Source organism: Monodelphis domestica, chromosome 1 (genome assembly GCF_027887165.1).
Source record: "Monodelphis domestica isolate mMonDom1 chromosome 1, mMonDom1.pri, whole genome shotgun sequence".
NCBI classification, from domain to species: Eukaryota; Metazoa; Chordata; class Mammalia; order Didelphimorphia; family Didelphidae; genus Monodelphis; species Monodelphis domestica.
In genome coordinates this window covers 571,543,646-571,559,134 of record NC_077227.1, presented here as the reverse complement: position 1 = coordinate 571,559,134, position 15,489 = coordinate 571,543,646, and the positions used below count along the sequence as shown (strand labels likewise).

Sequence of the window (15,489 nt, the reverse complement as noted above, 5' to 3'; positions counted from 1 at the left end):
TTGAGAAGAGGGGCCGCTTGGTAGCACAGTGGATAGAGTACCAGGTCTGGAGTTGGGAAGATCAAAGCTGACCACAGATGGGATGGGATCCTGGGCAAGTCATTTAACCTCATTTGCCTCACCCTTGCCTTTCTGTCTTAGAGTCATTACTAAGAAAGAAAGTAAGGGTTTGTTTTAAGTATTTGAGTAGGACATATGTTCATTGGATCATAAGATCACACCTTCAGAACTGAAATGAAACAAAGGTCGCTTGTACAACTCTCTTGTTTTACAGATGGGGAAATGGAAACCCAGAGAACTAAAGGGACTCACCCAGGACAATCAATCCAGAAGCATTGATTAAGCATCTTTGTGCCAGGCACTGTGAATATAGACAAAAATAACAAGGTCCCTAACTTGAAGGAATTCACATTCAATTCAGGGAACACAAAGACAGAGATAGAATGTCATGTGTGTTGTTGTTGTTCACTTGTTCCAGACATGTTGGACTCTTAGTGACCTCCTTTGGAATTTTCTTAGCAAACACATTGGAATGGTTTGCCATTTCCATCTCCAGTTCATTTCATAGATGAGGAAACTAAGGCAAACGGGGTTATATGACTTGCCCAAGAACATCAAGCTGGTAAATGTCTGAGGTCACAGTTGAACTCAGGAAGAGGAGTCTTCCTGACTCTATGCCCAGTGCTTTCTCCATTATGCCATTTAGCTCCCCATGTCATATGTAAGAAATAGCAAGATCACATAGGTAGTAGGAGGCAGGACCTAGAATTTGAGCCCAAGTCCCCTGATTCCAAATTCATAACTTTTGTTTTGTGAAAAAGGCATACAGGATTTGACAAGTGAAGAAACTGAGGCACAGAGAGATCATGTGACAGTCTATCAATGTCAGAGTTGACAACAAGATCCAGAATAACATGGTAGAAAGAGCACTGGACTCAGAGTTAAGTTCAAATGGAGGTTCTGTCACTTTCTCATTATATGATTTTAGCAAGTCATTTCTTCTTTGAGAACCTCAGTTTCAGAATCATGGAATGTCACAGTTGGAAGGGACCTCAATCTAATCCAACTCACATTCAAGAAAGAACCCCATTTTGGACAGCTATTTGGAAATATGCCTAAAGTGCTTTTAAATTGTTCATATCTTTTGATCCTGTAGTGCCACTACGATGTCTGTATTCCAAACAAAGGGGAAAGGACCTATTTGTACAAAAATGTAGCAGGTCTTTTTATGGTGGCAAAGAATTGGAAACTGAGATGTCCATCAATTGGGGAATGGTTGAACAAGTTGTGGCATTTGATTGCAATGGAATACTACTGTGCTGTAAGAAATGATAAGCAAGATGATTTCAGAAAAACTTGGAAAGACCTACATGAACTGATGCAGAGTGAAGTGAGCAGAACCAGGATAACATTGCATACAGTAACAGCAATACTGTATGATGAACATTTATGACTGTTTTACCTATTCTTAGCAATACACTGATCTGAGACAGTACTCATGATGAAAAACACCATCCACCTCTAGAAAAAGAACTAATGGGGTCTGAAAGCAGACTGACACATTCTATACTCCATTTTATTTCTTCACTTTTCTTTTGTTCGCTCGAGTTCTCTTTCACAAAATGACTAATACAGAAAAATGTCTTACATTATTGCACATGAAAAATCTATATCAGAGTGTTTGCTGTCTCAGGAAAGAGGGAGGGGAAGGAAGGAAGGAAGGGGGAAGAATTTGGCTCAAACTCAAAAGAAAAACAAATCAATTTTTTTTCATGTAATTGAGGAAAAAATAAAATATCCCTAAACAAAAACTAAAACATACAACTAAAGAGCCACCTCCTACTTGTGAAGACTTTTTTGGATGTCCATAATTGTTGCCCCTTCTCTCAAACTGAAATTATATTGTATAGAAATACAAACAATTTTTGAACGTAAAACAAAAAGAAATAACCACCTCTCTCCCAACAACATACCCTTCAAGTGCAGCCTTTGTCTGGTCACTTCCAATGAAAAACTCCCTCTCTCCCTCCCAAGGGCACTCATTCCAACTCTGATTAGAAGGCTGGAGGAAGAAGCAAGAAACCTCCTCGCACAGTCTCCCCTTTAATAAAGGGCATAAAATGGTAGCCAGCTCTTCGTTTGTTACTTAGCTGTTTTGCTTGGTTTCAACTCCATCTTTATCTTCATCTTGCCTTCCCAGCCAGGTACCTTCTGGCACCCTTCCCTGTCCTACCCTCTTTCAGCTTCCCTTCTACATATTGTCTCCTCCAATCTTCTTAGATTATAAACTCATTGTGGGTAAGAACTGACTCCCTTTTTCTTATTTGTATCCCCAGCATTCAGCACAGGGATGCTTGGGAGATAAATTTGGCTGAGACCCACACTGTGGGGTTCTTTTTTTGGAGCTTGTGCTTTTGGTAATGTGCTGCAGGTGTGAGTCTCTGGCTCTCTTTGTTCTGCTCACTTGACTGAAAGAACCTTTTTTTCTTTTCCCTCTCTTTTGATTTATTAAAAATCTTATATATTTTAAATACTAGGAGTATTTTATTCATTTTTATTCCTACAAACCTCAAAAGACTTGTCATCCTTTAGTACTACAGAAGCAACATCACTTAGCACCCAGTGAGCAAGAATAATGAATATAGACCATTATCACCAGCATGCCTTCCTCCCACCTAAGAGTGTGTTTGCCCCATTTTTAGTTTGGGTACTTCTCCAAAGGGTGAAAAGTTTCCTAATTAAGAATCACTTTGTCTTCAATGGTAGGTATCACCTCCACTCCCTGGATCACTTGCTACAAGGCTTATGTGTATAAGAAATCAGCATGTTAACTACAAGTTAAATATCTGTTGTGTACCTAGCATTGTGCTAAGCACTAGAGATGTGAATAGAAGTAAAAAAAGGCAATACCTTACATTCTAATTACCTCCCATTCTAATGGGGAAGCTGAAAAAGTTGAGAAAGAGGAATAGGAAGGAAGGTGCTAAGTGGGGACATGGCAGTGAAGTCCCAAGAGTCAGAAGAAGAGCTAGGAAAGGAATGAAGGATGTGACTAGCCTATGTCAGCCTCAAAATGGAGGTTCCAGGAGGAACTCATCGATGGGAGAAGATGTTCCAGAGTGAGAAGTCTCAGAGGCTGAGGAAACTTAAGTTTCCTTGTCTGTATAAAGCCACTGAGGCACGGTGGTAAAGCCCAGAGAACCAGAGCCAGGAGAGGAAAACCTGCATCCTCTGAGAGTATCCCTGAGGGATGGCTCTAATTCCTAGGAGGAAGGCCAGCAGACAGGACAGAAGAATGGAATCACATCTGTAAAACCAACAACAGGGGTTCTGACCAATGATAAGGACTCAGGGAGTCCACAAAACCTCAGAGGGAAATAGCAAAGAAGACACTGAAAGCAAATCACAGCAGAATGTGGCAACCGTTCCAACAGGACATTCCAAGTAAAACCATTCAAGCAACATTCAGCCCTATCATTTGAAAGGGCTCCTTTCTCATTATGACCTAAATATATCTCCAAGCTGAGAAGGAGATTTAGCAGCCTAGTAGAGTGGAAAGAGTGCTGGATTTAAAGATCCAAGTCGGAGGTTAGCATCCCAGCTATGCCACATCCTAGGAGCATCACACTAGACACACTGGTTCATCATTCTGGGTATCAAAAGTGACAACCCTATAACATGCATGCTGCACAGATATGAACTATTTTCTCTGTAGGAACAGGTGAGGGGAGCCTAAAAAATCATGGTACACAGACATACTTCTGGTACTGAAAATTCCATTGCCTTCAGATTCAAAAGTAGAGCCTTGTAGGAGGCAGCTGGGTGGCTCAGTAAATTGAAGGCCAGATGTAGAGATGGAAGGGGGTAGGGAGGTGTCCTAGGTTCAAATCTGACCTCAGACATTTCCTAGCTATGTGACCCTGGGCAAGTCACTTAACCCCCATTGCCTAGCTCTTCTGCCTTGGAGCCAATATACAGTAAGGATTAAAAAAAAATGTAGAGCCTTGAAACCTATGCTGGAACATACGTTATAAATCAATATTGTGTTATATCAAGTCTCCAGTCCAAATAGTCCATAGCTTTGTGAAAAGGGCTTATTTGAAGCATCTAAATAGTTTGCTTCGTTTTCTAGAGTGAATGAAAGAGGTCAGAAAGAGGAAGCAAAAACGGTTTCCTTTTTGCTTTTGCAAGCTGATAGGCCCCTCCCTTACAGAGTTTTACAATATTATAGATAGAAGGGAGTTCAAAAAAGACCAGAAGTATCTAACACATGGCCCTGGATACTACTGAAGGCTGCTCAAACCTGATTAAAATGTAATTGGGAAATATTTTACAAAATAAATTAAAAATGTCATAAAACAGAGATAATTTTAACAAGCTGTTTTCCTACTCCCACAATGATCCTTATGTGTGGTTTAATGACCCTTATTTCCATTTGAGCTTGGCACCACTGATCTAGTGATATCACCTCTTTCATTTTATAAAGAAGAAAACTGAGGCCCCTAGAAAGGGAAATGACTTCCCCAAAGTCACACAATAAGTTACTAGTGACTCTAGGACTAGAATCCAGATTTCCTGACTCTCAGGTCAGGGTTCTTTTTACCATACTTCATTGACCAAATCTAGACGAAGGATTTTGCTTCAAATTAGGGGACTTAAAGCAATGGGAAGGTACCCAACCCAAGATCACATTCTTTGCTAAAGATTTTCTATAATCAATAAGTATTAACCTATAATTGCTGACATTAAGTTAACTAGAAGACCAACAAGCCATGGACCTTAATTTCTCCTGGACCATAGTTTTCTTAGCTGTAGAATGAAAAAGTTGGAGTTAATGATCAATAATATCTTTTCCAACTACAAATCCCATGATGTCATATTTTTATTATCATTCTTTTATTTATCTAGTTTTGTTTTATTTTCAATTGATTTCTTTTCAACCAACAAGGATTTGGGGGGCATATTTTTTTAAGATAATCTTGGCCTCTGTGCCAAGTGATTGGAGTTCCTGTGGGCATGCCTTCTACATCAGTCTCCCCCCTCCAGAACATAACTCCTAACGTGAAAAGTTGAGCCAACCTTTCATCCCTGGTGATTACAGACTCCAGCGCCCCAAATCCCCAGATGACAGAGGAACTATTGGAGTCAGATGACATCCATGTTTACACAGGCCTGGGGTGCCCGTCTTCCCTCCTGGACCCACCCTCCGTATCCTTCACAGGAACATACAAGGAAGACTCATTGTAAACAAAACCAATAACTACCCAGCTTGTGGTGGTGACCCATTTCTAAAGGACTTCTTCGTCCAAGCCATAAAAAAGGGAAACGTTTTGTTGTTGCTGCTGCTGCTGCTTTTGTTCTTCTAAAGTGACAATGTCTTCCTGGCTTCCTCTGGGCAGGGTAGCTGTCTGGGCTGCAATACAGGTGACTGGGGAAGACCAATCAGCCATCCATCAACCCTGCAATGGTTTTAAAGACTATCAGCCCTAGGATGCCCATTATCACTGCTATTATTTAACATTGTACTAGAAACACTAGTAGTAGCAATTAGAGAAGAAAAAGAAATTGAAGGCATTAAAATAGGCAATGAGGAGACCAAGTTATCACTCTTTGCGGATGACATGATGGTCTACTTAAAGAATCCTAGAGAATCAACCAAAAAGCTAGTTGAAATAATCAACAACTTTATCAAAGTTGCAGGATACAAAAATAAAGCCACATAAGTCATAAGCATTTCTATATTTCTCCAACACATCTCAGTAGCAAGAATTAGAAAGAGAAATTCCATTTAAAATCACCCTAGAAAATATAAAATACTTGGGAATATATCTGCCAAGACAAACACAAGAACTATATGAACACAACTACAAAACACTCCACACATTTAAACCTAGATCTAAACAACTGGAAAAACATTAACTGCTCATAGGTAGGACAAACTAACATAATAAAAATGACCACCCTACCCAAACTTATTTACTTATCTAGTGCCACACCCATCGAACTACCCATCAAACTACCAAAAAACTTTTTTACTGAATTAGAAAAAATTATAACAAAGTTCATTTGGAAAAACAAAAGATATCCAGGATATCAAGGATATCCAGGGAAATAATGGGGGGAAAAAAAGCAAATTAAGGTGGCCTTACAGTCCCAGATCTCAAACTATATTATAAAGCAGTGGTTATCAAAACAATTTGGTACTGGCTAAGAGACAGAAAGGAGGCTCAGTGGAATAGACTTAGGGTAAGTGACTTCAGCAAGACAGTTTATGACAAACCCAAAGACACCAGCTTTTGGGACAAAAATCCACTATTTGATAAAAACTGCTGGGAAAATTGGAAGACAGTGTGGGAGAAATTGGGTTTGGATCAGCACCTCACACCCTACACCAAGATAAATTCCGAATGGGTGAATGACTTGAACATAAAGAAGGAAACTATAAGTAAATTAGGTGAACACAGAATAGTATACATGTCAGACCTTTGGGAAGGGAAAGATTTTAAAACCAAGCAAGACTTAGAAAGAGTCACAAAATGTAAAATAAATAATTTTGACTACATCAAATTAAAAAGTTTTTGTACAAACAAAACCAATGTAACTAAAATCAGAAGGGAAGCAACAAACTAGGAAACAATCTTCATAAAAACCTCTGACAAAGGTTTAATTACTCAAATTTACAAAGAGCTAAATCAATTGTACAAAAAATCAAGCCATTCTCCAACTGATAAATGGGCAAAGGACATAAACAGGCAGTTTTCAGCCAAAGAAATCAAAACTATTAATAAGCACATGAAAAAGTGCTCTACATCTCTTATAATCAGAAAGATGCAAATCAAAACAACTCTGAGGTATCACCTCACACTTAGCAGATTGGCTAACATGACAGCTATGGAAAGTAATGAATGCTGGAGGGGATGTGGCAAAGTAGGGACATTAATTCATTGCTGGTGGAGCTGTGAACTGACCAACCATTCTGGAGGGCAATTTGGAACTATGCCCAAAGGGCAATAAAAGACTGTCTGCCCTTTGATCCAGCCATAGCACTGCTGGGTTTGTACTCCAAAGAGATAATAAGGAAAAAGACTGGTAGAAGAATATTCATAGCTGCGCGCTTTGTGGTGGCCAAAACTTGGAAAATGAGGGGATGCCCTTCATTTGGGGAATGGCTGAACAAACTGTGGTATATGTTGGTGATGGAATACTATTGTGCTCAAAGGAATAATAAAGTGGAAGAATTCCATGGAGTCTGGAACAACCTCCAGGAAGTGATGCAGAGCGAAAGGAGCAGAGCAAGGAAAACGTACACAGAGACTGATACACTGTGGTACAATCGAATGTAATGGACTTCTCCATTTGTGGCAATGCAGTGATCCTGAACAACCCAGAGAGATCTATGAGAAAGAACTGTGGGAGCAGAAACACTGAAGAAAAACAACTGCTTGATTACATGGGTCAATGGGATATGATTGGGGATGTAGACCCTAAATGAACATCCTAGTGTAAACAACATGGAAATAGATACTGATCAAGGACACATGGAATACCCAGTAGAATTGCACATCGGCAACAGGAAGGGTGGGGGGAGGGGAGGGAGAGATAGAATATGAATTTTGTAACCAAGGAATAATGTTTAAAATTGACCAAATAAGATAAAATTTAATTTAATTTAATTTTTAAAAAGACTATCAGCCCTGCTGCTCCAGGAACAAGCCAGCATTCAAGGCTGGCAAGGGTGCTAAGGGATGGCTCTTTACACACAAGAGGGAGGCTAAGCCCTGTGGGAGTGGCCTCAAGGGAGTCACAGAATGTTAGAGCTAAGAGTGACTATAAACATCATATAACTCGGTCTCCTCCTTAGCAGGTTTATCACATAATATTCAATTAATCAATAAGTATCTATCAAGAAACTGGTATGTGCTTCTTTCTGGGCTAGGCACTGGAGATACAAAGACAAAAATAAAACCGATGGTCCTTGCCCTCAAGGGGTTTACATTCTTTCAGGAGAACCAACTCTGATCCCTATAAGTATATTCAAAATTTATACAAGGTAATTTTAAGGTGGAGGGAAGCACTAACTGCTGGGAATAGGGAGGATCAACAAAGGTACAGCTTGAGCTGAGCTTTGAATGAAACTATAGATTTTTAAGAGACAAAGATGAGAAGGAACTATATCATGGGCATGGGGGAGAGTCAGCACCAAGGCATAGAGATAGAGGTTATTCAGAGTTTTTTCAGTCACATCCAACTCTTTTTGACCCCATTTGGGGCTTTGTTGGCAAAAATACTGGCGTGGTTTGCCATTTCCTTCTCCAGATTATTTTATAGATGAGGAAACTAAGGCAAACAGGGTTAAGCGACTTGCTCAGGGTCACTCATCTAGTAAGAATCTGAGGCTAGATTTTAACTCAGGAAAATGAATCTTCCTGACTTGAGGCTCTGCACTCTATTTCCTGCCCAACCAAACTGTCCCAATAGAAAGACAAGATAGAAGATGAAATTTGCATACAAAGAATAACAAAAAAGCCAATTCAATTGGATTGAGGGATGTATTAAAGGAAGAAAGGTTTATGAGTGGAGGTCCATGCCCCAGCCTGAGATTCAGCTCCACCACTAGCTACTGTCCAAAAAGATCCAAGCCTAAAGGCTCTCTTTTCTAAAGTGCTCTACAGTTTACAAAGCACTAACCTCACAGAAACCCTATGAGGTAGATAGTGCAACTATTATTAGCTCCATTGTATGGAAGAGAAAACTGAGGTCCTTAGTGACTTGTCCAGGGTTTCACAGCTAGTAAATGTTAGAGCTGAGATTTGAGCCAGCTCGCCTTTTAGATTCATAAACTTAGAAATGGAAGGGACCTCAAGGCTCACCTTTATAGGACCCCAGATCCAAAGCTAAAAGAGAACTTGGAAGCTGTTGAGTTTAACCCATTCTTACAAATGAAGAAACTGAGGCCCACGTCTTGTCCAAAGTCTCACAGAAAGTATCAGAGGTGGAATTTAAGACGGAGCCTTCTGCCTCCAGAATCTGTCAGGATTCCTCTGACTGCCACGAAGCCTCCTCTCAGACGCCAAGCCTGGCTCTCTTTCCACTATACCTGTGGTTTTCCCCCACCCAGAATCAACCAAGATGAAGTCTTTTTCAGAAATGTCCCAGAGAACTTTGGGAAAATGTTCTCTATGCAAGGAATTGGAACAGCAAACAAAACAGCTGCTGTGCCTTGGGCTAACAAAGTCTTCACATACTAATTCCTGTACTCATCCTTTTCTTGCCCAGCCTCTGCAGAGAAACTATGAAAGCACCAAACTCTCCCAAATGCAAGGGCCTAGCTGCGGCACTACGGCCCTCATGCCACTTAAGCAATAGGTAGGTGGGCAACAAATAGGATAAATAAGGAGAAGAGAGAGCAGGAAGGCAGGGACCCAAGAGCTTTAGGTCCAATTCCCTCCTTTTCCAAAGGAGGAAACCAAGGAAGCAAAAGGCCCAAAGTCACAGAAAGATTCGCCCAACATCACAGCCAATAGCAACAAAGCTGAGATTGGAACCCAGGGCTCTCTGCACTTTAGCACGCTGCCCTCCGAGTACTTCTCCTTATCCTGCTGCCTTCAATGATCAACTTAATCGGAATCCACTTAGATAAAGGGAGATGCCCTGGGATACCCCAAGAGTCTTGCCCTTTAGAGGCAGCCCTGTGTTGCTTTCTCCTTCCCATTATCTCCAGGGCCTAGACCAAATCATAAAGCCTCAGGATGCAAAAGTCTGTTATGTGCCAAGCTCACAGCTGTCATATCTAGGCTTCCTGGAGATGGCCATACTTCTAATTGTTCTCCTCTCAAAACATGGGACAAGAAGCCATTCTCTATTGGGAGACATCTTTCTCTACAATCAATACAGAATGAGTTAAACAAGGGAAGGAAGGAAGGAAGGAAGGAAGGAAGGAAGGAAGGAAGGAAGGAAGGAAGGAAGGAAGGAAGGAAGGAAGGAAGGAAGGAAGGAAGGAAGGAAGGAAGGAAGGAAGGAAGGAAGGAAGGAAGGAAGGAAGGAAGGAAGGAAGGAAGGAAGGAAGGAAGGAAGGAAGGAAGGAAGGAAGGAAGGAAGGAAGGAAGGAAGAAAGGAAGGAAGGGAGAGACTGCTTGCCTAGGAAACCTAAATGTCCAAGTCTCTATACTGGGAAAGGCTGTACTCCCTATCCAGATACCATCTGGGAAAGTCTTAGAGCAAGAAACTCTACCCATCCTTACTTCATGTTTCTCTGTTCATTTGAGATCTCACTCTTTTTGGACGCCTCTGGTTGAGTTCCCTAAAAGGAAAGGAATGAAGCCCACTGAAAACAAAAATCAAGCTGAAGGCCTAGATGTGCAAAAGAATTCTGCATGGGTTATGACACCTTTTTTTGTTATTTTATTTTATTTTAGTAAGGCCTAAAGCTTTAGTGAGAGTGGCAAAAGGAAATTGCATAGCTAGGCCCTGAAGAATGACATCTCTACCATCTCAGTTCTCATCCTCTAAAAGTTTTTATTTAAATATTTATGTTATGACTAGAAGCCATGAAAGGGAAAAATGATTAGCAAATCCATTGGTTAAGATCCAAATTATACTTCTTTGGTGAAAGTTATTCACTTAAGGTTTTCGACATATGTTCCTCATTTAAGCCATACAATAGCCCTAGGAGGTAAGGGCTCTTATTTTCCCCATTTTGCAGATAAAGAAACTGAGGCTGAGGGAAGTTAAGTGTCTTACCCAGGGTCTAAAGCAGGATTCAAACTCAGATCTTCCTGATTCCAACTCCCTCTCTCTATCCATGGTACTGCTTAGCTGTCTTATTAAGATAAAAGAAAACCTTATGCTGTAATGAGATAATCAATAAGAACTCTACTAACTCTAAATCTTGCATTCATCCTGCATTCATATAAGTATCATTATATAAGAATATTTACTGAATATAAGTTCCTGCTGCCAAATGCAAGTTTTACCAAATTCAGACACATTGCTCAGTTGTTTCAGACATATCCAACTCTTCATGATCCCATTTGGGGTTTTTTTGGCAAAGATACTAAAGTATTTTACAAATGAAGAAACTGAGGCAAACAGGGTTAAGTGACTTGCCCAGGATCATACAACTAGTAAGTGTCTTGAGGCCAAATTTGAACTCAGGTTTTCCTGAGGTCAGTACAGGATAAGCTGAAAGATAAAATGTAAACATTCTCTATTACATTATTATTCAGTGAATAAAATACTGGACCTCTGGAGTCAGAACAACTCGAGTTCACATTGGGCAAGAACACCCCAAATAGGATCATGAAGAATGAGACAGGACTGAGATGACTGAACTATAATTTCTTATTTTAACACAGTTGTTTGCATATTGTTTTCTCACCCCCTAATCTGTTAACTCCCTGAGAGCAGGAACTATCTTTTGCCTTGTTTTGTCTCTAACACTTGGTCCAGTCCTTGGCACATAGTTGGCATCATGGGTAATATCTTTTGACTCAAGTATAAATTGCATTTTAAGAGAGGCGGAGTTTCACAGAGTCATCAGTCTCACTCTGTCGTCAGTGTCCAGTGGCAAGCCACTTCAAGATGCAGTAGATGGCTGTGGCACCTTTGGTGTCTAACCAAGGTCCAAGTGCTCCAGAGCACCTGTTTCCCCCATGGCCTTCTTGACCATTAGAACAAATCTGCCCCTTCTGCCCAGAAGAAGCCTTGCCCCCAACCTGCGTTAGCCCACCTGCTAAATGCTAAACAGCTTGGGCTGATGATTTACTGCTGTGCATGCTACAGCTTCTTAGAGCCACAGTGAGAGCTGGGTGGCAGTAAACACCAAAGGGGGATGAGCAGTCCTGAAAAGGACTCAGCAAGCCCTCACACCAAAGGTACTAGTCCTCCCTGAACACCCCATACACCCCCTGGCACTTAGTAGGCACTCATGAGTGCCTTGTTGCCTAGCAAAGTTGTTAATTACTTTTTGTTTATCTATGCTTTAATATGATTTATTTAGAAGCCCAATAACTAAGGGAACTGGCAAAGCAAAAAAAAACCTGGTGCCAGAGAGAGCCCATGGGCTTCCTCAGTAGATCTAAACCTAGAAACAGGGAAAATAGGAGGAGGAGGAAGAAATGGGCTGTTCCTTCCATAGCAACTACACAAGTCTTTCTATTTTGGCAGGACCATCTCAAATTCAACAAGCATGCCTTTGAAGCTCCCAGGGTCACCTCCACCCTCAGGACAAGGAACCAGGAGAGGACTTTAGAGGAGATATCTAAATAATAATAATAATCATTTAATTATAAGCTACCTAAATGGTAACATATAATAAACATTGCCCCTCCTACCTCCAAAACAAATAAAATAAAGTTGTCCCATTCCTATCACACAGAGAGGTGAAAATATAATTCCAAAAACCCTTCTGAGAATTCTGAGATCCAGATTCCAGTCTTGGTTCTGTCTCAATGTGAGGTGAGTATATGAGAGCCTTCTAGGCTTCAGTTTCCCCATTTGTAAAATGAAGGAATTGGATTAAAATCCCTTCCTCCTCTAAACTTCTGTTGTTCTATCACAGTTCTTGCTCTCAAAAGAAGGTTTATGATGTTGCCCAATTGGCTGAATTTAAATTATAGGTCTTTTTTAACCCTACCTGTCCTCATTAGTATCATTTATTTTCATGGCAACCCTATCTCTCCAGGAATAAATGACTGTCATCCAAGTGCCTAGTGAAGTAAATGTACCAGACATTTAATAAAAAAAATGAAAAACTTAAAAGTGTATAGACAAGCCCCCTCATTTTTTGGATGAAGAAATGGTTTTAGAGAAGTGATAGGACTTACCCAAGATCACACAGCTAGTGAGAGGCAGGGCCAATATTCAAATTGAAACATAGTATGCTTCCTACTAAATTGTATTGCCTTCTAGCTTGCCCAGAGTGACAATTCAATCCAGTATGACCAATATTCATTAAGCATCTGCTATGTACAAAGTAGTAAGTAGTACAGATAGAGCGCTGGGCTTGGCTTCAGGAAGACTTGTCTCGGACACTTATTAGCTGTGTAACCTTGGACAAGTTCCTTAAACTTTTGTTTGCCTTAACCCACTAGAAAAGAAAATGGTGAACCACTCTAATATCTTTGTCCAGAAAACTCTGTGGCCAAGTCATTGAACCCCAATGACTTTAAAAGGCCAAAGCTCTTATCCGCTAGTATCTCACTAGTATTCTAGTATCTGGTAATCATTAGTATTCTAGTATTTGGCCTCAGACATTTTCTAAATGTGTGAGCCTGTGCAAATCACTTAGCCCTGTTTGCCTCAGTTTCCTCATCTGTAAAATGATCTGGAGAAGGAAATGACCAACCACTCTAATATTTTGCCCAAAAAAAACCCCAAAACCACAAAACCCAAATGGAGTCAGGAAGAGTTGGACATGAAAAATGACCAACCAATAACAAGTCTCACAATTTTAGTCAAATATCTATAAGTACATACAAACTCAACATCACAGACCTGGGGTTTGGAAGAAAAAAAAAAACTTAGGAAGTCATTCAGTCCAATTTTCTTACTTTGCAAAGGAGGAACCTGAAGTCCAGAAAGATTTAAGTGACCTGTCCATGGCAGAGTCAAGATTTGAACCCAGGTTCCATGACTCTAATTAGAGTGCTCATTCCACTATACAAAGCCTGTCAGAGCTTGGCTAGCTAGAAGATTAGTGCCAGGGGTCCACCTCCTGTTAAAACTTCAGGCCTACTCTGGAAACCAAGAGTGATAAGTTTCAGAGAACAAAATGATTTCTTCACTTCAGCAAAATACAAGCAACACAAAATAAAAACCTTCACTTAAAATTAGATTTTTTATAAGTCAGGCACACAGAAACAAAGAGAAGAAAGAAACAAGAGAACTGCCCCTGCCCGTCCTGCCTCCACTTCTAAAAGAAGCCACATAATTGTTTCCTCTCACCAGCCTGGAATGGACAATCAAGAGTTTAACTCCCACATCCAGATAAGGGAGATGTTTGGCCCAAAAGCCTTGACAACAAACTCGGGATTGTGGGGGCTAGCTAGGGTTTCTTCCTCCCTCCAAGGGCTTTGAAAGGAAAAGATTAATGAAATGTAATCTATTCTAATTCTAAGGCACAACTAGAAAGGCTCAATTTGCTGCCCCCAAGATCTTTTATTCCACCTTGTGAATGGGATCAGAGTGATGTAGAGCAGGAAAAAAAAATATCCACTTAGAAATCCTGTATCCTAGCTCCTCATTTTAAGCTCACAGAAAGGGGAAGTGATTAGTAAGGCCATATATTTAATATAAAGAACGGAGAAACAGGATTGAAAACTAGGGCCTCTGACTTCAAATCTTGGGTACTTTCCACTATACTGCACTGTCCCTAGAAGCCCAGCTCACTGCACCTGCCACCCCATTGGAAGGTTTCAAAGGGAAAGAGCCTAGACTCCCACCAAGGAAGTACAGTTTTCGGGACCTCGAGGGAGGACCTCCCATGGGCGCAACTCAAACCCAATAGCACCTTTAAAAGAGAGATCAAACACTCCCACCTCATTTTACAGGAGAGGGAACTGAGGCCTGAAGCAGTGAAGTGCCTAGGGTCACCCAAGGTAGCAGCGCTACAGTCACACAATGCTCCACTCCCTTGCATTTGGGGATGGGGGGAAGAGAATAGGAGAGATGGAGGGGATGTGCCTACAAAGATGGAGCTGGGATGCCAAAGTTTGAGAGACAGAGACCTCGTCGCGGGCTGCATTGAGGACCAGGGATGGTTCGCTGGGGCTGAGCGCAGGAGATCCGCTGCGAAGGACTGGAGCCCAGAGCCCAGCTTCACGCGTGCACGGGAACACGAAGAGACACACGCCGAGACAGTCCGACACAGACACACAGAGCACCAAGACAAGAGGAAGGGGAAGAGAGAGCAGGGCTGCCAGGGCAGCCAAAGGGGAAGGAGGATCAAAGACCGCTTTACCGTGCGCCCCAGGGCTAGCAGGGGCAACCTTGGGGTCGCGGGGCTACCCCTGGGGGACAGCCCTTGCGGACTTCACTCCGGTCCACGCGGCAGCCGTCTCCTCCTCGGCAGGTCCAGCCCATCAGTCCCCGGGAGGGCTCGCGGGCCAGCTTCGGGGAGACAGAGGAGGGAGGATCTCACCAGCCGCCGGGGCCACCGCCCTCCCCCGCTTCCACCCTCCCTGATTGTTGGAGCCCCCAGCTCCAATCCAGCCACGGCAGGCCTCTGTCTTCTGCAGCCCCATTGGCTAGGCGGCCCCTCGCCTCCCCGCCCCCTTTTCTTTCCACTCTCCCCCTCCCCAGGGGGGGAACGGGAGGCGGGGCTTCTCCCCTCCCTCTCAGACAATGCTGAGCCTCTGTAGTGGTGGCTCAGGCGCTCGCAGAACATCCACCCGTTGGATTGTCATCCTAGACATCTTTGCTTTGCTTTTCTTTTTTTCCTGGGGGCGCGGGGAACGGCTAGTGGTTTGGGAAGATGAGTTGAGTTGGGCT

The 15,489-nt window shown here is 41.9% G+C and overlaps 1 protein-coding gene across 2 annotated transcripts in view; it reads right to left on the bottom strand.

Annotated features, from left to right (window-relative positions):
* The window catches only part of RASSF2 (Ras association domain family member 2), a 79,921-nt gene extending 64,522 nt beyond the window's left edge, over positions 1-15,399 (bottom strand). Inside the window, exon 1 of one of the 2 annotated variants that reach the window (XM_007476286.3) lies at positions 14,727-15,399. The gene's annotated coding sequence lies outside the window, so the exon portion shown is untranslated. The remainder of the gene's footprint in view (positions 1-14,726) is intronic. The other variant, XM_007476285.3, reaches the window with a different exon arrangement.
* Positions 15,400-15,489: the final 90 nt, after the last annotated feature.